Source organism: Centropristis striata, chromosome 11 (assembly GCF_030273125.1).
Source record: "Centropristis striata isolate RG_2023a ecotype Rhode Island chromosome 11, C.striata_1.0, whole genome shotgun sequence".
Lineage (NCBI taxonomy): Eukaryota > Metazoa > Chordata > Actinopteri > Perciformes > Serranidae > Centropristis > Centropristis striata.
This window is the reverse complement of record NC_081527.1, coordinates 26,878,832-26,905,587: the sequence shown is the minus strand read 5'-3', so window position 1 is coordinate 26,905,587 and position 26,756 is coordinate 26,878,832. Positions and strand designations below refer to the sequence as shown.

The 26,756-nt window shown below is 38.8% G+C and overlaps 1 protein-coding gene across 1 annotated transcript in view; it reads left to right on the top strand.

Annotated features, from left to right (window-relative positions):
* Positions 1–26,756, top strand: part of basp1 (brain abundant, membrane attached signal protein 1) — a 67,806-nt gene that overhangs the window by 13,053 nt on the left and 27,997 nt on the right. The gene's annotated exons all lie outside the window — the stretch shown is intronic.

The following is a 26,756-nucleotide window of genomic DNA, read 5'->3' as shown; positions in this document are numbered from 1 at the left end:
TCCTTGGGGGGTCGGCCCCCCCCTGTTGGGAATCACTGATTTAGACAGACTGACGGTGATCTACTGTAACTTTAAAGGTGCATTTTGTAATTACTGGCCACACGTTCAAAAAAACCTAGGGGGCAGTATTTCACCTTGTGCATGGTTTAATAAATGCAGCGATGACATGTTTGTTATCAAGAAACGTCAAGATTGTGTACAGCTAAACATGAAAAGACCCTGCAATGTGCTCAAAAATGTAAAAGCAAATTTAATTTATTAAGACCAACACCAGAACTGAAATGCTGCATGTAAGAGATTGTGGCAATGGACAGGTGCCTGGAGAGTCTTATCTCTATCTCTGGAGAGATCTTGCTCAGCAGAGTGCACAGAGAGAAGCAGCCGGGCAGAGAAGGGGCACATGTGGATGCGAAGCAGAGTCAGGTGTGCAGTCTGCACGGTAGATGATGCAGCCTGCTAGCTCCATGGCTAAGCTAACAATTGCATGGTTTTATTCAGCCTGGTCTGCAACTGCCCGTAATCCCGAGTCTCATGTTGTCCAGTTTAAACTATGCAAGCCGCTCCCAGCCTGGATCCTGATCTTTGACTCTGATAGTGTTGCTCTTCTTTTTACTTGGCTGAGGGAGTAATCTCTCCGAGGATGGAGATAAAACTCTCCAGGGACCCATCCATTACAGCAGTGTCTTAATAGCTCAATCTCAGTTCATGAGGGCATCTTAATGTTAGTTTAGTTGTGAACTAAACCTGCTAACTGCTGTACAGTTGCAGCTGCGTCTTCATCCTCTCTGAAGGTAGATCGGACACTACAGTGACTCACTATTGCCTCTTGAGACACAATGGTTTAATACATATACATACATTCTGTTGTTCTGAGATTTTATTGCCACCTGGTAATGATCAATAATTGAGAAAACGTGTAATAGTTGCAGCGAACATGCTGTCTGTGAGTGCAGCAGGGAATATGTGCCTATAGAGGAGACTTCTGTACTGTAGTTTTCAGAGTTGTTCATGTTAATGTTAATTTAAAAAATATGCATGGTAAATAATAGTCATCTATCAGATTTAGGTTTAATTACATTGAAGAACAGACTTAAGCTAATATACACCATACATTTTTTTTTTTTCAATTATTAAGCACAAAAAGGTATATAGAAAATATTTCTCAGTTGTAATTGCTTTAATGTCGAACCCCCTCATCATTACCAATGATTTTAAAATGGAAACAAACTCAACAAAGCCAGGAGGCCGCTATTTGTGTCCTGTGTTAAACCATAAGTATACAATGTTATATGTCGCAACATCACTTAACGTTCATGTTTTTACATAGCTAACATAATTACGCCATTTCCGGTGCTAACATTGTTTTTGTAACTACTTCACAATTAGGTGTTTTTTATTTTAAACTATATTTTATAACGTTTAACCAGGAACTCTTTAGCTCTGACCTTAGAGAAGGAGTTTATGTGCTCAATCTGAATGAAATGGAGGCATCTGTACTGTAGTTTGAACATGAACAAATTACAGCTTTCACTAGATTGATATGCTGGTTCTTGGAACTAAAGGACTGCTTTTCTGAAAGCGGGAAGTGCAGAATGCAGAGTGAGTGTTTGGTCTGTGTGGGCAGCAGCAGTTGATCTGTTTTTTTTTTCTACTGCCTGTGAACTCACTGCCTCCTCTAAACGTCTGAGGAAATCTTCCTCTCGCTTCATGCGTCTGATTTATGGAAAGCTATTAAAGATGATTCCAGTGACGGTGCTTTATGTTTTTCCTGTGCGCTGGGATCTAGCTGGTAAAGCGGATCATAAACATCCCTGAAAAGTCCCAAGAAAGCAGTCGGAAGTTATTACCTCTGTCTCCGGGCTGAAGAGCTGGAGCCTCAAAGCCTTGTGTCCTTCCTTCTGATTCAAATATGACTCAAACAAACACAAAACTTTGACTCTGTCACACTTAAGTATAAAAATACTAACACATGATTGACACTGCACTGCCATAGAGCCACAGCACTGTTTCAACAATCCTCCTCCTTACAAAAAACAAGAAATAAAGCAGCAAGAGGCTGTTTGCTGTATTGTACTATCAATCTCAGAAAATCAACTTGAATTCTATTCTCTACTTCAATAAATGGAAAACAATTGCTTCTTGGAAAGTAAGAAGCTAATAATAGGTAATGACAGCGATGATAGTTGTGTAAAATATGTGCACAATTTGCAGTTAATGAGCTGAAACATGCAAAACAACTCATAGTCTTTTAAAACCCCATTTCCCATCGGGACTACTCGCTCCATTCCCAGAACTTTCTCAGAAATGTCACTTGGCTCTGATCCATTCTGAGAAAGCCGCTCTGCTCACCAGTGCAGCCCTGCAGAGATATTGATTGATGTTGGACCATGTCTGGCTCCGGGTAGAAGCCGCGGGGCCTCAGGGATCCGTGCAGACAGATGGAAAGGAGGATGGTGTGCGACACTGGGATGGCAGGGCTGCTAGTGGTGGGCTTAAAGCTGCAGTGCTATTGATTGACACAGGAGATAGAGCCCTCCAAAGCCGAGTCCAAAGAAACAAAATATTCTTTTCTGAAACAGTGCCTGGGTGGGTTTGGTAGCTAAATGGAGCCTTTATCTTTATGTGATATGTGCAGATTATATCTACCTCTATAGTGTTTGTAGCACTCTCACTGGAGCTGGACAATGCTTGAGGAAAAAGCAGATAAGCAGTAATTAGACATATCCCCACTCCCATATCGTACCCCATCACAGAAAAATAATCTGCCTCACTGTCTGGCTCCTGACTTTCTCATTTCTTAAAACGCCGTGGTCATTTCAAGGTTACAGTACATCAGCAGGTTCCTCCACACTTTATCTTTCCTTCACTGGAGAAATCTGCACATGTAAATCCAGTGCAAGGATAAAGGATAAAGTCGAGCTTTCAGCCGCTAAATCTGCATCATGGCAAATGTTTGTCCCTGAACTAATAAATAAAGCACACCTGTGCTTTGTCATTCAAGTACACACGGGAAATGTAGTTCACAGTTGTACTGTTTGTCTGGTACACATGATGTCGGAACAGAAATTGAGGACTGCTCAGGCAGGAAATCAAAAGAATGGAAATGCAGAACAGAAGTGATACGGGGGAAGACAGTGTTGCGTTGGCTGTTAGCTGTTGTGGGGAACAGTGTCAGATAAATGGAAGATGTAAATGTGATTGCCTCTTTTGGGAACGCAGGCTGAACACAAACACCCCAAATCTCAAACCAATCAGGAGCTATTCTGACATCAATTAACTCCACAGAGCCTGGAGCTGCTCGCTGCGGATTTCCAGAGTCGTACTTTCATGCACCGTGATAAAACATTTCCATTTTTATTGTGCCTGTTGATTATTTTATCTGTGAAGGTTCATCTCAGTCATTCAGGTAGTCTAATTCAAATTGTTAGATTGGAGTTCTGTTTGTTGTTGTTCAGTTATATATGAAATTAATCATTTACATAAACTACGTTTTCAGTAAAGTAAAAAATAGAAAGAATAACCCATAGAAATATTGCAAATTGTTCTAATATTATGCTGATTTGTGAGACAAAAGCTAACATTTGCCAGAAAGTGAACATGAATCTTCAAAAATGACAACACTAATGTGCTATGTTGCAGAGTGGGAACAAATAATTTGACATTTTTGTAGCCCCAAGTCCTAAACTTTGAGTTTCGAGTCCTTAACAAGTCATAATGCAGTCTTAGTAAGGGAGTAACAATATATTAAATGTACAAAAATCGTGATTGCTTTTTAAAATGTGTTTTCATTTGTTAAAACATCTTTCTTAAAACGGTTCAAGGGAAAAATTGTAATGCACATCACAGCATGGTTTAGGGAAAGGTATCAACTATTTTCAAGTCAAAAGGCTTGATTCTGAGTCACAAGTCACTGTTTTTTTGGGATTATGTAAAAAGGAGTATGTACCACACTAACAATGCTACATGCTCAATACTTTAAAATCCAATACTTTTTTAATAAGCATTAGCATATCTTGATTAAGTGCATGCAGCTAATGATGGAAAGAAATAACTTTGAATGTCAGATAATAGAAACAAAAAATGGTTAGAGGAAAAACAGCACACACAGTATTGATTTTATCATTTGATATTTAACATAGAATATCTAAATAAAATCACATGCCTGACTGTGCGATTTTAATTTTCACATGAAAATAGTTGTTTTCACAGTTTGTATAAATTAACATTTTATATACTGTTTGTTATGACAAGCTGAATTATTTTAAAGGAACTTAAAGTCCCGTGTCAGCTGAAGATTTTAAAATATTTGGATCTGTCAGTCTGTCTGCAGCTCTGGTCAGCTGCTCTCCAACAGGTCATAGTCCAGTTCAGGATTTCCAGGTATTCTATTGTTCTCTATGTGTGTTTAAAACCAGACAGAAAACAGAACATATTCAAATAATACAAAGAGCAAAGCTGCTTCACATGTTAATCACATGCAAACACAGCTGAGAACACACACAGTCCGCATTACTGTGTAATACAACACAGCTCACCTTCTCATTGTCTAGTGTTTGAATGAATACACACACTGTGAAAACCTGCAGAACGTAGTGAAACTGGTGGATTATTAATTAATTAACTTGGCCTTTATCTGCATCTGGGTGCTTTCAGTTATTCACGAGATGTTTGTGTGTTCAGGAGGCGTTTGCATAAAGTCTGACCACACCGCAGGTACGTCAGGTCGCTTCCACAGGTTGCCAAACAACTAATTCAAACACATGACAGGTGATTCATTGTTTTTCCTCTTGGTTTTGAGTTAGAAACACACCCAGCCTGCCAGGCGGGTGGGCCCGTCTCATTTAAATTCAGCAGTGCCTGCGAGGAAAGATGCAGAGACGAGATCACGATTCCTTTGAAAGTACGCAAACCGAGTACTTGACAGCTCTTGAAGTCTCCTGTCTTAACAGCGTGTATCTGAGGCTGGGCGGCGGCGGCAGCGCTGTGTGTGTGTGCGTGTGTGTGTTGGGAGGAAGGAATATTGGCAAGAGCCCGTGATGGAGTGGAAGATAGAGCCGGCTGTCACAACAGTTTGGGAAGAGTCCCTTTGAAATGACAGAGAGGACTAATACATCCACCCTGCGCCGTCGCCGACTTTGCTCAGGGTCCATTTTGATTTGTGGTTTATGATGTGCACTTTATTGCAGCTTATCTTACATGTACAGTGTGCACTCCTGCTCAAAATGGCTGCCGTGTGGACTGACGAGAGAGGGTGGCAGACGCTGCTGCGAGGCCTCCAGTGAAGGACCATCAAGCAGCAGCTCTCCAAGTGGAGGAAAACGCCGGCGACAGCATCAAGTATAAACAAAAGGAAATGAAAGTCCGACACTGAGACTTCTCATTAGCATGTATCATCCAGCTCAACAGAGAGTGAAAAACAAACTGCAGATTAAAACGTAGTCATTTATATTCCGTGAAAACCGAGTCTGACTGGATAATTAGAAAGCACATTTTGCTCGGACAAACTGAGGAGAATATGGACTTCACATTAAGCCCAATGTTTTATGGAGACGAATGAGTTCAGTCGTTGATATTCCGCCGACACGCTGCAGACACTCTTTAACATCCTTATGCCCTTGTAGCTGCTCTATTACACAGTGACACAATAACAAAATGCTGCAGTTAGTTTGGAAGATGTTTCCTTTTTGCACCTCTGATTTATTAAGGCCTGAGTGCAGCTCTGACCCAACAGGCTTCCTCACAATGTCACTGAGTCAGACACTCTCAGTCTCAGGGCTCAATATTCAAGGGTGTTTTTACACATTTACATCATTACTGCAGAGCAGGGCTGCACAATAAATCGAATTTTAATCGTGATCATGATTTTAGCCGGCACGATTAAATTAACCTGATCGTTGGCGATATTTCCATTTTATAATGTGGCTCTCCTGCATATCTAATCAAGCACTTTCTACACCAGTAGTCCACCAACCACCAGGGGGCGGGGCTGTTTTTCTCCCCTAAAAAAATCTGGTTGCTGATTGGATAGAACGCTAAGCATTTGTAAAAGCCGGGGAAGCAGTGTTACCAACTTAACGACTTTGTTGCTATATTTAGTGACTTTTCAGACCCCCTTAGCGACTATTTTTTTAAAAAGTGACTGGCGACAAATCCAGCGACTTTTCTGGTGTTATTGGAGACTTTTGGAGACTCGTTCTTACTCTTCTTAATGAGCCGAAGCAGCCCAGTCCTCCTGCAGCAATCTCTCCCAGCTGCAGAGCCAGAGGGGATGTTAACCCCCTAGCATCCAGTCTGCAAATTGCTAACAGGCTAACAGTTAGCTCTGTATCAGTACAGTGTGTATGTGCTGCTGCTGCAGGAGGTGTTCACTTAGCGATCTCTGTTTGTTTACAAGAAGCACCAGGCACTCTGTACACACACTAAAAACTGTTCCTATTGTTTGTTTAGAAGTAGTGCAATAAAAATACAGATGTTTTCCCAAACATGGTGAATAATCGTGATTAATGATCGTGATTACAATATTGATCAAAATAATCGTGATTATCGATTTGGCCATAATTGTGCAGCCCTACTGCAGAGTTGTTCATGTTAATATTAATTTTAAAAATATGCATGATAAATATGTTATCTATCAGATTTAGGTTTGACTACTTTGAAGAACAGACTTTAGCTAATATACACAATGCATTTTTTTTTATTAAGCACAAAAAGGTATATAGAAATTATTTCACAGTTGTAATTGCTTTAATGTTGAACCCCCTCATCATTAGTAATGATTTTAAAATGGAAACAAACTCAACAAAGCCAGGAGGCCACTATTTGAGTATACAATGTTATATGTCGCAACATCACTTAACGTTCACGATTTTACATAGCTAGCATAACTACGCCACTTCCGGTGCTAACATTGTTTTCGTAACTACTTCACAATTACGTGGTTTTTTTTTTTTTTTAAACTATATTTTATAACGTTTAACCAGGAACTCTTTAGCTCTGACCTTAGAGAAAGCGTTTATGTGCTTAATCTGAATGAAATGGAGGCCTTAGAAATTAGCCATTGAATGGGCTGATAACAACCAACTAGAAGGTGGAGTAGGCACCTACCTGGTTCTACTTATGGGATGATAACCACTGATAAATGCCATTCTATTGTATGATGATGTCCAAATACGGTTGACAATAGAGTCCATTTTTGTGCATATTTTTTATGAAAGTAAAACTCTTCCAATTAGAAGTTATCGTAGCTGAAACAGGTAGTTATAGATAACAAACCATAAGTGAGACACCTGGATAAATTGTAATGGGATTTTTTTAAATTCTGTGACTTACAATATACAATACTGTGCAAAACTCTTGGTGTGGAAAAAATGCCAAGAATAATTGATGCTAGTTTGAGGGCAAAGGGCAGATGTTTCTTCTGCATTAACTAAATGCAAAAGATAATTAATAAAAAATAAATAAAACTATTAACATTTGAAAAGCATTCTTATTTTACAGCATTTTTTCACACCTGCCAAAAACTTCTGCACAGTACTCTATGTATTTTCTAAAAAATGTGGTTAATAATGACAGAAAAGTGGACAAGTAACCAGGCTACATGTAGCAAAGCATCTTGTTAATGTTGACAACTATAAACACAGCTTTGGTTGTACAGACAGCTAGATTTTTAACAGTCGAAACTAGGGGTGTGACGAGATCTCGTGCCATGAGTTCACGCAAGATTTTACTCAACGATATTCCTCATCGTGTTAAAAATCTGTCTTGCGAAATTTGTGAGCTATCCAAACTTCTATTTGTGACCTGTGGGGGCAGTAAAAGGAAAAGAAGAAGAGGAGGAGAAGGAGGGGAAGCAGCAAGCAGCCAGAATGACGTCGCAGGGGCCGGAGGCTCCTTAAGAAGATTAAGAACGAATCAAAGCAGCACAGTCCTGCTAATAGGCTAACAGTTAGCTCTGTTGCAGTACAGTGTGTATGTGCTGCAGGAGGTGTTCTTAGCGATCTCTGTTTGTTTACAACAAGCACCAGCAGCGGCGGCCACAGTTGCTTCTCCCGTGTTTAATCCATTGCTTATGTGATCACGGTCGAAACTGTCGCTATTGTTTGCACTTGGAAAAAAAGGGAGAAATATTTTATTTTATTTGAACTTTTATAAATTTTAGTTTTAGTTTAAATTTGTGGAAGAAGAAGTTTATTTAAAGCTCATGCTTACATCATGCATGTAAAGAGTTATAATAAAACATTTCAAAATGCATGTGCAAAAAAGTCTGTTGGTCCAGTCATATATTTTGTCATTATAGTTTTCGTCTCGTTCTAATGAACCCAATATCGTGTCTTGTCTCGTCTTGTGAGCTGAGTGTATCGTCACACCCCTAGTAGAAACAAAACAGTAAAGCCCTTACAGTATTTTATATTCCACATCAGCACAGCCGTAAGGGTCAGAGTAGAGTTACATTCCGTCACTTGCTCATGTCTACAAGGACGCCTGCTCAGGGATCCAGTCTATACTTCCTGTCAGTTGAGAAACAATCACCAATCAGCCATTCTCACTCGCCATCATCCGAGACTGACGGCCTCCAATATGGCTGCCAGAGGTTGCATTATGTCCGCTGAAAGACCTCAAACATTTAACATTAACAAAGGAAAGAGAACAGCTGATCCATGACACACGTCTGTAGGACTGACACAATGCGGCTCTCTCTGTGGGCGTACACTGTTTCCTGTAACACAGACAGTGTGCTCTGATAGGAAGTGAGAGCCATTTGTACTGTAAGTATGACTAAGACACATGCCGTAATACAAAAGCCTTTTATTAAACAAAACTGTGAAAGATGATTGTGTTAAGATAATTGTTAGTGGCTGCTGTCTCACAAGGCCGCTTCAAAGATGTGATTGTTCACTTTTCTGTACGGTTTATACATTATTTAACCTTCCTAGCCCCAGCAGGCTGTTTCAGGGCTTTTTCTGCTCTTTTTACACTTTACTCACTGTGTCCTCAAACATGTCTTTGTGCATAACACAGTTATAATGACATAAATCATAGAAGTTGAATTTCTTTAAAAAATTGAATTAAATTAAAATTTCTCTTAGTGCCCACAAGTGTCACAATTATTGGAAAACAAAATTAGGTCTCCACATATTCTACATATTGAACTAATTCCTTGTTTCCAGCCTCTCTTGTCCTCTTCTCTTTGGTCTGTGTAAACAGCCTGCTGTTCTGTCTGATTTTCAGTGAATATTTGTCATGGGATGTCATGTGATGAATATGAATTTATTATACCAAAAAAAATGTTCAACATCATATTATTCAGAGAGTTAAATATTATTATCTCACATTCATGGACTTGTAACTAAGATTGTACATTTAATGGTTTTCATGATGAATAACTGTACAAAAAGGCTACATTACTGTAGCAGCTATAGTAGCACTACAGGAGCACAGACTTCCATATCTGTGTGTCTTTAATTAGATGCATTTTCATTGCTTTTTCAAGTGTCCTTCACTTCGCTGAAAAGGACTGTTTAAATGAATATTTGATGTGAAAGAAAACACAGTCACACTAGCCACTGATTTGCATCCCGAGTACAGACTGCGATTATTTTGCACTTTTTTATTTCATACTTGAAACATTGCAGTTGGTATTATAAGGATGCCATTTAGTACAAAATGGCTGCATGTATAGCATAAATAATGGCAAGCAAAGTTGCCCATATGCATGCGACGCAAAGTAGATCCACCCCTAAACAGTAAGAATAAGATATTTACTTTTTTAACTGTTTGCAGCTCTCACTAGCATCATCAGTTAATAACCTCCTGGCTTAGCATTGCAGCTTGTGTTTGTTTCTCCTTTGAAACCAAGAGACAATATTAATGAATTGGTTTTATAAATAAATTGCTCTGGCAGATATGCTGGTATGAAAACACCAGGGTGTTTTGGCTACACTTTGCAGCTCTCCTAATTGAGAGGATTCAGAGCGCCTTTGACAGACTGAGTGGACTGCAGTGCATCGCAGCATTTAGTAGAAGAAGGGGCAAGTTGCCAGGCTGCAAACATTCAGAGGTTTGGCAGCATCCATAGCTGCACTCAGAGGAAAAAGGCAGTGGGCAAGGCATCAATTATCGCTGTCTACATATTTGGTTCAATAATCACTGATATGTAATTGAGTTACAGTGTAGGTGTTGAGCTGCTGGTTCATGCTGAGGTCAGGAGGGAGTTATATATTGTTGACTTATTGGTTTTTATGGATTTTTTTTTTTTTCTCGTGAATACACATTTTCAACGCTGCAGTTAGCAAATATTTTATATTAGCAATAGAGCAAACTGAATGTGTGACATGAAATGTTTTGCTTATAATGACAAACCTGCAGAGAATCGTAACCTGACAGTATGAAGCTTCTTAGCATATTTTAGCTCACCTTTTCCCCCCTAAATTAATACACATAAGGTCACCGACCTTTACCTAAAAGATTTTGGTTTCTGGTGATTCCAACCAAAATTCTTTCGTCACAAGTAAAATTTAGTTGGAACTGCAGAGGAACTGAAACCTATGATCAGAAAAATAACTCTTATGACTCTTACTCACATTGGGCTCACTTCTGTAGTGATTTTTACATTATATTTACAAATTTACATTGTAATTGTGATTCATTTTACATTATATAGTGCATTTTATAATAAAAACAAACAATTTCCCATTTTTGGGACAACCTTGAAGTCCCTCAGGGCAACATTTAGCAGCCAAAGAGTCAGATATATACATATATAATTTTCAGATGTTGGTGGAGACAAAACCAGAGCTAAATCAGAGTGAATATTAGACTCAATCACTCTTCATATGAATGCTAATGTTACTCTGTGTTTGCTGGATGTGTAAATAGGCTTGCTAACATGTTCACCATATCAACTTTATAAGATGATAATATCTCAAAGTGACATTTTCAGCTTATTTTGCTGCCAGAAAATGACCAAAACATCAACTAATGCAGCTTCAAAACTAAGAATCAACCAAATCTAGCCAACCAGTGGTTCCATTTCATTTTGTAAAAAAACAGAATAACAAAGCGCAGCTTTTAGTTCCAGTATAGTGGCAGGATCATATTTCCAAAATTAACACAGAAACTTAAGTTCGCTGTCCATTTTCTCTTCATGCTAAACATTAGCTGCAAACTTGCAGCAACCCTGACCTGATCAGGAAGCTAAATCTACAGGCAGTTCTTTAAAGTGTTAATCATTCACCCTTTGTATGCTTCTTTATCTGCTATTAAATTCCTCAATTTATAGAAATATTTATCTGGTTTCCCCATAAATATGAGTCACAGTGTGTAGAGGAAGCTGTTATCAGCACACACACACACCAGTTCCCCTCCTGTCGATTCACCTCCGGACGCACTGAAACTGAAGAATCTCATCAGACTCTTTGTCACTCTGACAGGCCGAGCAACCAACCAGAACAAATGTCGTCTGTCTGTAAGGCTGTCTGCGCCCAGAGTGCCACATCTATTTGTCTGCCTGCTCTCTGTGTGTTTATGTGTGTGTGTGAGAGAGAGCTGTTTTCAACTTTATCTCCCTCTGGTTGTCTCTGGCTGACCCCATCACAGTTTTTATTGCAAAAGCTTTTTTTGGGTGCTTTGTGCATGCTGCCAGTTAAACCCATCAAAACTACTGCAGGCTTTGATTACCTGGGAATTTAGCATTTTGTTGCGTTTAATTCAGTGATTTTTAATTCATAAAAGGTCTTCCAGATCATCTTTAACCCTTGTGTTGTCCTTGGGGAGGACACAAGGGTTAACAAAAAAAGGGGTACTTTCACTTAACCCTCTGAAATCTTTGGCTATTATGTCCATTAAAAATCTGTGAAAAGATCTTTACCATGCCATGTTGGTGTCAGTTTTCTCAGCGCAACCTCACCAATATGTCCTGATAATCAATTTTTAATTTTGACTTACTTGATCAAAATTTTGAACCCAAAAGAAACAAAGGAAAACATCAAATCTGACCTTAAAAATTACAGAAGTGTGCATGTTGCAAATATTAAAATATATGCAAATATAACATATAACAGGTAAAATGAGGATAATCTCTAGTTCTATATTTTTATACTAAATGTATTTGACATTATCTCCGCTTTTACTTGGCCGGAAGCTGATGGCAAGACTCAATGTTGCTTCATTTTTATGTCTTCACGTCATAAAGAAGTAATGTACCGGTGGTTTCATGGACTCTAGAGGGTTAAGGTGTAACGCAGAATTGATTGATGGCAATCGGGAGGACAGATGTGTAGAATATTTGTGTAAATCTGTAGAATACAGTTGTATAACTGTGCAAATTTAGGTTTTGGTACATATATCAAAATTATATTATACGAAGATCTTGATTTAGGAAAAATCTGTTTTTTTTCCTGCAGTCCCAGTTTTCCATTGCTGAAACGTTATTTGGTTGCAGGTTTGTGTGTTGTCATTTAATTAACCTTCTTCAAACCAGAGCCTTAAATGCTGGAAATATCATAAGCAGGAGCCACATTAAGACCCTTATCATGTCAGCTAATACTGGGACTTTGGAGGTCCTGAGGGGTCTGGGGCCCACGGGGCAGTTGACTGCTTCGCAAGGTTACTAATCCGGCCTTCACAGTAGCTTTCTCAAGTATTAAATATTGTTAAATCACAAGCAATTGTACAAGAGCACAAAGTCTGCAATTTGCAAAATTATGATATAAAAAAGGAATTTGGTCAAAGAATGAGTAAACAAAATAACAAGTTTGACCAGACACTTAATGCAAGATGTTGGCAGTTTCTAATACTCAGTGCTTGGACAACATTTGATGTATCAAAGTAAAATACCCAGCTCTTCATGACTCAAATAAGTTGATTTTACCAGCAGATTCACCTTCTTTTTTCCTGCTTCGTACGATAAAAAATGAGGTTACATTGTGATGTGATGTTTTTAATAGGGTTTCTATGGCACAAATATCCGGTTCTGCTTTGTTAAATGAGGAAGTGATGACTTTTGTGATCTTCTGACCTTACTCCATGAGCAGAGATAAAGCTGAGCTCTGCACAGATATATAAATAAAAACTTAACACCTCATTCAGGAGGAACAGAGACTGCTATTTTGTGGCTGACGTGAAAACACAGTCAGTAAATTCTGAATGACTCGTCTTAGTGCATTTTATGGAACAGCCAACAAAAAAATCTTAATAGTACATAAATATTCAGGACATTGGTCGATGGTGTTTGTGAAATTCATAAATTCCTACAAATACTGTTCCAATGCTAATCAATAACTGAGTTTCTCAGCTCTTTTTCAATATTTTCAGATAACTGGTTCATCCTTTACAGCGGGGTGTGATAATGTATGAAGCAGAAATAGCTCCCATGTCCTGCTGTGGCTTTATGTTAGGGGGAATGCTTGTACAGTTTAGAGTTGTAGCTCCACTTGCCCTTTTGAAGTAATTACTCAAAATATCAACACTTAGTGATGACATTTTCATGTTGGGCAGGACACGTCTCAGCATCCCTCTCAGGTCCTGTTAGTGGGGCGTTAAAAAATGTCACAATTACCTCATCAGCTCCACAGAGAGACAGTACAGTTACATTTTAATGATTTCACAAGAGCTCCAGCTGAGTGCAATAGATTGGTTCAGTTAAACAGGTGGAGGGGGCAGTTTAGAAGCCTAGAATATGATTACAAACCTTCATACAGAGCCCCTAAAGGGACATGGTGAAAATAAAATAAAACTTTGGTTTCCATGTGAGCACGAGAAACATTTCTCGTGAGCATGAGATACTTTCTGGTGAGCACGAGATACTTTCTGGTGAGCATGAGATACTTATCTGGTGAGCGCGAGATACTTTTCTCGTGAGCACAAGATACTTTCTGGTGAGCACCAGAAAGTATTGCATGCGCGCATGGTGTCTGTCAGAACACCCTCTGCATTTCAGCTTGTTTCTGTATGAAAATTACATTACAGGAGTTAGTTTGGCTATAGGCTATCATCTGCTAGCATTCCTTTCCAACTGTTATTTAAAGGCGCTTTCACAATCCAGTTTAGTGCCTTTTAATCAGAAGTTTGGTCGCTTGAGAATGATCAAGTTATACTCTGGTGCGGACCAAAACAACTGGTTTCCAAAGGAATCCTAGTGCGGTTCGATTCACTGTTAATCCGACCGAAGAAATGAACCAAACACAGCAGATTGTGTGCAGTAATCAAAGATAGATCAGTGCAGAGTCAAGGTAAAAAAACACAAATATTTCATGGTGCATTTGGCTCCATGTTGTTTATTTCCTTGTTTAAATTTTCCACCACCAACTTACCAATAAGAAATTAACCGTGAGTATAATTCCAGCTCTCCACTTTCGCACACTGTAGCCCCTCCACTTTTTAAAAAATTTGGTCCACAAAACAAACCAAAAGTATAAATTTTACGCTGATTCGGACATACCAAATGGACTTGGGTTGTGAATGCAACCTAAGACTTTTAGAGTAAAAAAAAAAAAAAAGAAAAAGCAGGTTATTACGATACTTAAACTTTGCTGAAATTGGTAATATAGTAAGGTTTGCTAAACAATGAAAATACAGTAAGTTATTTATTTTAAGATTCATATTTTAATTGAGAATAAAACTTTTAGAATAAAATAAATCTGTAATGCACTTCAGGGATTTGTATTTCCTGGGTTGAAATTGTGTTTTCAGGAGGAAATGTTCTGTTTTATGTGGACGTGTTCCAGTTTGTATTCCCAGAGTCCAGAGTTATTTCCCATAGGATGTGAGTCCTCTGAGGACGCTGCTGCTATTTTGGGAGAAGTGATTTGGGAACATGCACATAAGTTTAATATTCATAAAGAGGTAAATAAATGCTTAAGTGCTTTTTTATGAGCTGCTTTTCTGATTTGGCAGTTTGGAGGAAACTAAAATATTTCTCTTCAGATTCTTTGTATCCACTCAGAACTCACAGTCACAAGGACACAGGGTTATTTTTATTTTTTACTCGACTGGTGCTGATTAGAGCTATTTCAGCCTCATGTTCAGGGTTTCTAGACTTTATGCTTTGCAAAACAGAGCCGACATATCAAGGTTCATCAGGTTCATGACAGCCCGGACAGGAAAGAAACACAAGAGTTATGGAAATCTGTTGGCTGGCATCCAGAATAAACAGTGGAAATCACATAAACCAAACAACGAGGCAAAAAAGCAATTGAGACCGAGGCACAGTGGCTTCTTCTTCTTCTTCTTCTTCAAATTAAACTCTTGTTGTTTGTTTAAAGCTTCAAGTTTGTGTTTGGATGGAGAATGAGCCTGACACTCAACGTCCTTAAACAACACGTAGTCATGGTTTCTCTTCATTATTTTAAAGTTAATTTGACATTTAAAGTCAGTTGTGTTGACCTTTTCCCATTAGGCGTTACTGTCATTAAACCTGTCAAAATCTTCATTAAATATTTTTGTACAGTTGCCATAATTTTTTTCGTAATATATTGGATATATTGAATTAATATTTGAAATAGTGTTGCCCTTTAATAATAAAACAAATTAATCAAGTGGATTTACTTATAATTAAATTGCATGATCACTTAAATTAAACCTCACTTTAATTTTGTGAATATATTAAGAAGAGAAAAAGATTAATATGTGTAAATGTGGGTAAAACATGGGTTTCATCAAGAAGACTACACGCATCTCTTAATAATTGCTTAACTTTAAGCTTAATGATCATTTAAACAGGTGATTTGTTTAAAAATCACCCTCGTCACAGTTTTCTGAAGTGATAAATTAGCTGCAGAGACCAAAACATGTTAATTTCTGCTGCAAATTTGGAAAATAAATGTTGCAAAGGTGGCTTTTGGAGCCAGCCTCAAGTGGCCTTTCAAGGAACTGCAGTTTTTGGCACCTGTTGCTTGTTTAACAGTCCAACCATTACAGTACATGCACTGAAGTTAGGAAGAATGTCATTAAAAATCATAGCATTCTATCTCCTGTAAAAATCCTCTTTATCTGCAATAATTCCTCTTAAATTTGCCCTCGGAGAACTATAAGAATTTGATAAATATACGTTTTTCCACAGTGTAACTCAGTTTTATATAAATATATCTTTTCCTGGTATTTTCCAACAGTTCATTGAAGCAATATCACTTTTACCTTGAGAGAAAGTTTGGAACCCAAGAGGTTTCAGCGTTACATCAAAAGCTACAGGTCTTATATAGATTTCCCTGAAGTTCAGTGCGACCTGTGTCTTATCTTTGGAAAACTCCTGATGAGAATTTAAATCCAGCTTCTGTCAGTTTGAGCCACTGAAGAGCGCCTTTGTAATGATGGAAATAATGTGTGGGAAAGAAGACGCAAAAAAAGAAAGTAAGATAACTAACAAAGCCTTTAATATAAAAGTAAAGTACTCTTGGTTTGTGTAAAACTTTTCCACCAACTTGTTTTCTTCTTTCAAGGTCTTTTTTTCTTCATTTTTAGAACAAAGGAGTGTTTTATTGCCACTGCTACTACTCTGACCTCTGCCTCTGGCTCCTGTGATGCTGCTGAGAGACAAAACTATCTTCGTTCTGCCCTTAGATCTCATAGAGCATCGGCTAAAAGCCTTAAATGTAGAAGGTGGTGCAGATTTGTCCAAGCCACAGAGCGACATTTAACAGTTGACATGAAAGCAAAAGCTGCTTATGGAGGCTTAGCTCTTAAAGCCACTTCAGAGACAAAGAGAGAAAGAGGAGAACAGATAACGAGATAAAGTTTCTGTTGCCCACAAATACTGGTGAAGGCTGCAGAGATGTAGAATGAATGTGATGTAAACACTTGGCAGAGTGTGCTCCACAGCAACGTGTGTAACTTGATAGTAGATGAGAAGTGTGTCAGAGGAGCAGAGATAGTTCAGAGTCCACAACAAGGTCTATTAACATTATGTGGGAGGTAGAGCTGCTGGAGAGCCACAGAAAAATGTATTCTGGCTATAATTTAAGAGTTTATTATCTGCTCTTGGGATTTCACAATGAGAAACTTTTATAAGTTTGTCCCTCTTCGGCAACCGTAGGGCAATAAGAGAACTGCAAATATTGCTGTTAGGGCCCCGAGTCTCTGGAACTCTCTACCCCTTGAGGTCAGACAGGCTACATCACTAGCCTCTTTTAAATCCCTACTTTCTTTTATCGCAAAGCCTTTTTAACTACTTAAACTTTCTATGTTTTAACATTTGTGATTCCAACTTGTCTGCATTGCACTTTACTTTGCTTTGTTGTTTTATTGTAATTTTTTCTGTCTTACACTATGTTTTTATCTCTTGCCTGTAAAGCACTTTGTAGCTTTGTTAAATAAAGTGCTATACAAATAAAGTTTATTATTATTATTATTATTATTATTATTATGATTATTATACTCATAATGTCAGTAATTTTATAAAACAGCTGGCCACTCTATTTTTTAAACACATTTTACTGCAAAACAAAGAAAAATTGCATTTGTTAGGGACTTTCTTACTAAATCTGAATCTTTAATTTTAATCACAACAAAGACACAACCAGACAAGTCAGAAGCAACAATTTAAATTCATCCATTCATCATCCTTAATCATATATCAATCGGGTCGCGGGGCTGGAGCAGATCCCAGCTGACATTGGGTGAGAGGCGGGGTACACCCTGGACAGGTCTCCAGACTATCAGGGGGCTAGAGGGCTGACACATAGAGACAGACAATCACGCTCTCATTCACTCCGATACTTTTTGAGAATCGATACTTTTGACAACCCTAAGTGCAAAGATGATTATAAAAACAATGATTGTGTTAACTGGCACACATTTTGATTTCTGGCTGAGTCCTTTTTTGTTCAAATACCTGTAGTATACTGTAGAATTATAGTATATATAATATATATAATATATAATAATATATATATATATATATATATATATATAATTTTTCTAAAGGAAATAGTTGTAGAAGAACTTTAAGGGGCCTGTCTTACAGTTTCCTGCTCAGCTGATGGAGTTTGTTCTATGAGGACAGCAGAAGTTTAGATGACAGGAAATGATCTGACAGGCAGCTCACTGACCTTATTTCGGGATTGACAATTTACCTGACACTGTCTGAACTGCACTGCTGCAGTAAACACCACCCATCTGGTACTGCAGGCAAATGCCTTTGTTTTTAAACAAAAACAAACACCAAATATGGTTCAAGCCCTGGGCCTGTGCTGATGAAGGAGAGACGGGAAAAGAAGAAAAAAAACTCACGCAGGAAGAGTCCTTGACTTATGGTCATGAGCTGGATCAAGTCCTTTGCTCCTTTTCTCCAAAACTCAGCGTCTCCTTTCCATGGACGTGCATTCAGTGGATTAAAACAAGGCCACAGGTCAGCCAGTGCTCCATAAATAGCAGCAGAAAGAGGAATGAAGGTCTTTAGCTCGTCCAGCTCATTCATGCGTCCGGCGAGGACTCCCACCCCGCGGCGCCGAGTAGAGCATATTCTACATCGCATGTTTCCTCATAAACAAGTGATGACTCATGGAGCAGCCTGGAGCTGTGGGTTGTCAGCAGGTTTAGCATCAGGACCTAAATCCAGCTCACTGCAGGGAAAGTTAGACCCAGTGAATCACATCCATCTGCATTTTTCAATCGTCTCTGGAGATATCTGGTAGTAAAATATGAGAATGAGAATAATTTACTAGACATGAGATTCTGCAACTCTAACTGCTAGTTAGTTGCTTTGTGGTGAATATTTGTTCCTTTAAATGGTGGATTTAAAAAAAAAAATTGTACAAATATTTTAAAACATATACCAGTAGAAATTGGTATAATGGTGTCTATTCATGTCATCGTGTGTGAGTTGGGTCAGTGTTTCCCACAGACCAGGTAGCAATGTGTGGTGCTCCACTGACACCGGTGGGTGAATCGAGTGTCACAGTGTGGTGCAGTCGGTCATCGGGCGGATGCAGCGGGCGGTGTTCAACACTTTCTGAAGCTGCCACATGAAAAAACCTGTTTCTATTGTTCTTCAGAGTCACCTGCTGAGACACTATAAAGCTACAGCATTTCAGCTCAATCTTACTTCTTTAAAAGTAAGTTCTTTAAGAGAAGACAACTAAAAACATTTTTACCAGAACCCTGCCTGGTTTCATTCCTCACCCCAACTAGTTCAATCTTTAGATTCTGTGACAGGAATGATTTGCACAAAACAACTTCAATTGGAGGTTTTTATTTCAAATAATTAACTTAAGACCTACCTCAACCAATAACCTGTTCTAACTGTTTTGGTAAAATAATGTAAAAAATAAAATATATTCACACAAATAAAATAAATAAAATAAAGAAACTACCTAAGGAACAAAGCCTGATTCAGATTCTTTTTAGGTTCTTATACTGTAGCCTATTTAGTGCATAGCTTCATGTCCTATCAGAACACCTCATTTTTCTTGGCTTCCTGAAAAACAACTCAAGTGCTCTTCATAAGGGACCTCCTTGGGTTCAGGCCCATTTATGGATAGTCTTGCTTGAGAAACAGCCAAAGACAAATCAGAATTAAAATAGGCTACTTTCCCCACTCGTTTTTTTTTATTTATTTAAAGTCTAAACTTCTCTGTTTCCACCTCACCTGTTGTTTCAGCAGCTGCCTGTCTTACAGGAGCATTTTGTCTGCTGTCCTCCTCTATTTCTCCCTGAGCACCACTGTTTGATGCCTATAGAACATTCAGATAAATTAACATTTACGAGCCATTTGACTGTTCAACTTTGTTTCAGACTGATACCTCCTCATGCTGCTCCTTGTCCTCTTGACGAGGCCGTTTTTGCCGTGAAAAAAACCTTTCAATACTCATCTGGACTAAAGCAGGAAACATTCAGAAAAACTACTGATAACTACAACAATAATAATATTCATAATAACTTTAAAAATGTGGTCTATTCTTTTTGATTTGACTGTGGGCATAGTAGTCTACTCTATCCCCTCAAATATTAGGGCTGTAAAGTCCTAAATTCTTTAAATATATCACTTTATTATCATTTTAAACCTTTTTAGGTGAGAAAGTAGCCGTTTAGATCCCCAGTGCGTCGTTAATTTGTCTAAATACCAGTTGTTTACAATTTTGTTCGGACGAATTCGGCGCTACTCAAGCTAGCCGTCGTGAGCAACGCACTTCCGGTTACATTCACAAAAATAAAATGCCCGTTGCCCTTTATAACGTTAGAAATTGTGCTTTTACTTTGAAAACAGGAAGCGAACCAACCCTCGATGTAGCTAGCTTGAAGCAGCCGCTTTGACTGCTCTCGTCCCGTTAACGGCATTTAAGGAAACCATTCAATATGCCTTAACGTTACCGGAGAGTCTTAACAGCTCTGAGACCGGCCTGGTTCATTGTAAAACATTTATTTATTGATGTGAATGTGGTGTTTTCTGTGTGTTGGCTAACGTTACAGACGTTACAGTTTTTTTTAATCCCCTAGAGAGGAAAAAAACAAAACAGAATAATTTTGTGGCGGTCGGTCTCTATTCTGTGGCGGTGCGCCACAGAATGGTCTATGTGTGGGAAACACTGCGGGTCTGTTGGAATTTTTTGTTTCATGCTGCCACTGGGGGGAGGACAAATTGGAACATTTTCAAATTCTACACGTACTAAACTGGCTTTAATTCGATAGCTAGTGCTGCAGGATTTCTATCAAAAAGTCCATCCTCACATCTAATAATTTTCTGGGACCTTTAACATTTTTGTACCTCACCAAAGGCCTAGTCAACAGTTGTATTTAGTGATTGATGGTCCTGTATTGTTGTAGCACTGTTCTTGTTTATCTTACACTTTGGCTGTGAGAAATCCCTGTCCATGAGGAGTTCAGCCCAGCAGGAAACTGCTGTTTCTATAGTCTCTTTTATTAGGTGAAGGAAGTTACACATATTTTGATTTGTCTGAGTGGCTCTTCACCTCCCAGCCACCTCTGGCTTTGTCTCTGACTCACTAAAGAATGTCTGAAGCAGACTCCTGCATGTTTCCGTGTTTCTGCGGAAAGCAGCCGCGCTATCTCTTTAAATGTGAATGTTTGGTTGAGTTTACATTTTGCGACGAAGGGCCCCTTCTTGTTTTCTTTATAGCAACCTTGAGTCTGACAGATGGCTGTGTGTGTGTGTGTGTGTGTGTGTGTGTGTGTGTGTGTGTGTCTGTGTATGTGTGTCTGTGTGTGTGTGTGTGTGTGCCGGTCAGAGGTCACATATTTCTCAGACACTCTGTCCACATTGCTCGTGTTTATCTGTGCACATTTGAGCCAAAGTAGTTGTGCTTTTGTATGCAAGTGTGTGTGTGTGTGTGTGTGTGTGTGTGTGTGTGTGTGAGAGTACATGCGTCAGTTGTTCCACGGCGGCCTTCTGCAGAGACAGACTGTCACATCGAGGACTGGAGGAAACTGCTTTCACTGTTTGGTCGTAATCACCTCAACAACACACACATACATGTTAGTAAATCTTTAAATGTGGGGATCTTCAGTGGCTTAATGCAGATTCCCAACAGGGGGGGCCCGACCCCCCAGGGGGGGGCACGAAAGATCCACGGGGGGTCGAGAAGCCCTCTTGATTTTAATGGATGTAATAAATCTAATGTGTTAAATATAGATGAGTCAGCATTATATTCATTAGTGTGACAAAAACAACTAAATAAGGGCTACATTAAACGTTTATTCATTTATTTAAATAGAAAAATCACTATAGAAAAGTTAAAAATAAAGGCTATATCGCGAGAATAAGGGTGTGTGTAACATCCCTCCGGTAGTATACACAGGTCTCACCTAGCGGAAACCTCACTTAGCGGTAACCTCACCTAACAACAGAAACCAAGAGCTAATGGAAAAATGGCAGTGTCAGGGAGACGCAAATGCTGAATATCTCAAAAAGAAAAAGAGAGGGCACCATGAAAGTCACATTGAGTTCGGCTTCATAGAAGCAATGGACGATGGGGGGGTCGCCAAAGTTTACAATGGTAAAAATGTGGGTCCCTCAAGAACAAGGTTGGGAACCACTGGCTTAATGCACTCTCTAGCCCTTAAACCTGTGGTCCCCAATCCACTATGTAAACTTGTAAAATGATGATAGAACAACAAAAGAAACAAAAAAATCTAGTTTTTTTTCGTTATCTTGATTGCTCTCAAGTAGTTCTTAAATGTCAAAATTAGAGACAATTTTGTCATTTTCTTCTTGTGAAATACTGAAACTGTAACATCTTCAGGGCCTCAGCTTGAATAAACAATCTGACTTCAACTGATCACAACCATTGGATGATTCGATGACCTGGGTCTTCCTCTTCTGGACACTTTTATGAATATAATATACTATAATAAAATAATATTCAGGACATAGCTTGTCTGGCGACAGTGGAAGGTCAGTAGGTCACAAAGTTAACAGGTTTATATTCTCTCTTTTGTGAGGTTGAAGATCATTGCAGTGATGATAGCAGGTTCCAGCTTCCCCGAACATCTCTACACTCATTGTTGAAATATTTAGGGGGATGAAGTCACTATCTTTCCTTTTCCTCTCCACAACTGTGACAACTCTCAACTACAGATGTAGTACTACACCCTCTGGACTCTGAGGCTTGTTTCAGACCAGACAGCTCTCTTTCTCTGCAGATATTGGTAACCTTTTCTGCAGCTGCACCACCATCTCATCCATCATTCACAGCTAGAAAAGCCAACTTTGAGCAAAATGTAGAATTTTAGGCAGCAGTTAGGCCTTAAATCAAACAACACATTTTAAAACCAACACTGACAGACACGTTAGCAGAAGTGAAATGAGACATTGAGACCACTGAGACTGACTTAAAGCAAGAAATTGAGGTTTTAATGAGAACTAGAGGGACTTCAGCCGTGGCCCAAACGCAAAGCACAAAAAAGATAGGAATGAACACAGATGTGTCCTGGGCCACACTGAGTTGATTGCTGACACAGCTGACGTCCTCTGCACAAGTGGAGTGCCTTCAAACGTGGTGCGATTTGGTTTACATGCAAAATGCCAAGAAAAAGACCCAGTCTTTACTGTTTTGATTTCTCTCATGGCTTGACATGATTTTTTATACTAATAAGGGCTATGGCTCTATGAAGAATAAAGAAAGAAACCACTGAGAGTGGTTTGGATGTTATCCTTATGATGTGTCTGTATTTCTGTCCCAGTGCTCTGCACAGATCTGACACCTGCCCACATTCTCTCATCCCCGACTCTCTGCAGCTCTGTGCACTGCCATTGCCTGACAATTTTTTTTATGGTGTTGGTGGCACAGAGGTGTACCGGTAGATGTTAACCGTATACATTAAGGTATATAAATAATGAACATAGTCACCGTGACGTCACCCATTGGTTTGTGGCCCGTTGGAAGCATCGAGTTCAGCGTTACGAGTTCGTCGCCATCTTGTGTTGCCATCTTGTGTCGCCATCTTGTTTCCGATACGGGGAGCAGACCATATCTGGACTGTGGAGGAGGAGAGGGATCTGATCACTGACTACAACCTCTCTACACCTCAACCTGACTGAGAGAAGTCACTGCTAATTCATGTTAGCATTAACTGGAGCCTTAACTGGGATGTTCATTTGGCTAGCAAAAATACAAAAACAAAATGTTTGTTACTTACCGAAGAAAACTGATCGGCGACTCCTTGGAGTGTCTGTTAGTCCAACCAAACGCTGAACAAGAGATTTTTACTGAACAGATGTTAAAATAAACTGTCATTAAGTAAAAATGCAGTGTGAAAGGGTCAAAGACCAAACCGCTAAATGTCCTTTTGTTTATCTATATAACTTTATATATAATTTTATTGACACGTTGCCATGGATACGCATTGTTCTGCTTCTCTCCTGATGATGGCTAACCTTGTTAGTGACCTGTCAATCAAAGGTAGCCACGCCCCAAACCATACAATTCTTTATCTTCTATTTTCTTCTAAATGGGGCCATTATTTACACTATAACATCGGATTGTCTTGAAGATTTTTTTACTAGTGATTGAGACTATTACTATTTCTGAGATAAATTATTAATTTAATTTATATTTATATTTAATTAATTATTATTAAATAAATCAAGTGAGACGTTTTCTCATTTTGCATTGAAATTAATGGACAGAAATGTTTTTGCAGCCACACTTGCACCCCCTGCTGGAATTTTGGTAGAATGCAGCTTAAGGCACTTCCTGGTTTGCCTCCATGCTCAGACACGGAGGTTGCCGCCTGCTTTAGGTTCATAAAATGGGCCGACATTCAGAAATATGTAAGATATTACTCCACATTCCTGTAATATTATATTACAACATACACTGTATTTGCCATGTGGTTACTCCACGTTTATTGCATATAGAGCCTGAAAGTGAGATCCAACCACAAGTGGTCACATGTGGAGACAAATTCAAATACCAGATGTCAAGAGATGTACGTAAAGATGTCCATTTTTGATCAGATCACCTCAGAATCATGTAAATGCCAGATCTGAATAGAGCCACTTTGTTTACACAGAGAATGCACAGAGTAAGCTTGACAAATAAAGTGTTTTTGCTCTGTCGATGACATTTTGAATTTAAATATCATAGAAAATTTCAGAAAAAATGACCTATCATGCATACCTAATCATGCAGCAAACATGAGTTGCCACAGAAGGTTTTGTCATCAGTGTCCTTAACACCATGATGCTTTATTCCATCATGGATAAATCAGGAGCTGATCTGGACTCATAGAAACCTTCTAGTTTAATCTTCCTTTAGTTATACTGTATTTATTATGTTTATGGTTTTGGCTGGTTGACAAACAGCTTTTCTATTAGGCCACACAGGAAATGGATGGCAGCCAAACAGCGGCCCATTATAGCATTAAATTAAATCAGTCTACATCAACAGAGTGGACGGCCATAGAGTTGGCTGCAGCTGAGCTGTGTGTGTGTGTATGTGTGTGTGTGTGGGAATGTTCGTCCTGGGGATTCTGAGCTGCAGACATTGTGGCACAAAACCACAAATCAAAGTGTTCAACTGGCACCGAGTTTCAAGGACATGTGAAGAAGTTTCAGGGTGGTTTGTGAGTGGCTCACTGCCAGAAAAAGTCTGTTTTTTGCAGTTTCTATATTCCTTCATTAAGCAGCAGGAGTCAAAGTAGATGAGGTTTGCAGGAGAAAACTTTGTGATAAATTACACACCCCTTCTGACATTTAAACATTTTTGGAGCAGTTACTGTAATGCAGGTTTGCAAGTTTTATTTTTAGATACACTGTACTTCATATATTTGTCTCATAATGTGTTGCATTAGCAGCTGTGGACATTTAATCACTTGTGTCCTGGTTATATGTTGTACATGTTAACATCATCTCATCGTTATCAATCTGATCAGTCTCGGGGCCGATATTTCTACTGTTCAAGAGTAGCCAACAAATATCCAGATCAGGCCAAGACTTCCTGTGCCATGTGTTAGTTTACAGTCTGATTAGCAACTTCATCATTTTTTTTCTAATAACATTTATTTGCATATGATTAGAGATACATAAAGGAATAAATGTCAACCATCGTAAGATAATTGCAGATGTGATCTGAGATTGTATTTTTCAGCAAATGCCGCCTCTTTTCTTCTCCAATAGACAGTTAGCCAAAACATTCAAACATGATCACATGGTCACTACTCTGACATAAACCAAAACACATCAGAACCTATCTATATATGGTAAATGGTAAATGGATCTGCACTTATATAGTGCTTTTCTAGTCACTTTGCGACCACTCAAAGCTCTTTACACTACAGACTGCGCTCATTCACCCATTCACACACACATTCATACTGGTGGCAGAGACTACCCTAAACGGTGCCACCTGCCACCACTGGGAATTCATTCTCACACAGATATATATATATATATATATATATATATATATATATATATCAATCTTTACTTTACACAAATGTTTCTGCTTCACAGGTTGACTAAATAGCATCACAGTAAAACACAAAAACACGCAAGTAGCACGCCATGCACATCACAGACAGTAAAAATACAATACGTACAACAAATTGCACAACCTGCTAAATAAACACGAGAACTATCCACATTATCCAGGTTTCGGAAACCTTAATGTTCAATGGCTGCAATTTTTTAATGAGAATATTACGAATTGTCAATGTGTGTGTGTGTGTGTGTGTGTGTGTGTGTGTGTGTGAGTACTCTATCTGGCTGGGAATAAAACATTTCCCCTTTCAGTGGAAATATGACAGAGTTTGATTTCCAGCCAATAAACAGCAGTTATGTGTTGTTGGTTTCACTGCAGACTTCTTTTTTTAAAACCACATCTGCCACATGCTGCTGATGCTCATGAATATATATCTATATGCACATGTAAAGTGGCACACATATATCCTCTGTACATATAAAGCTCCTTCAGGATCCACTGAGTTTTTCCAATCACAGAAAAAGCCACCATAAACCACCGGTAATCTGACATACATGTCTCAGCAACATGATTCAGGAATGAAATGTAGCAGGTTTTATACAGATCCCACTGAGATGCATGTTCCTCATCTTTAACTCATCATCCTGCAGCTCCACCTGTTAACAGGAGACTTTAATGTTCAGTCAGAGCTCACATCAGTAATGCTTCCATCTTTAGACTGCTGCTCTCCACATCACACTGTCAGCCAAGCCAATGTTTAGAAGCACAGCCACATTCAAACCAGTTTTCATTATGTAGTCACACAGAAATCTGTCTCTCATTTGGTGTCTGTCCACTATTAGTGGCAAGTAAAATACTCTTTTTGCTCACTCATACTGAGTTCAT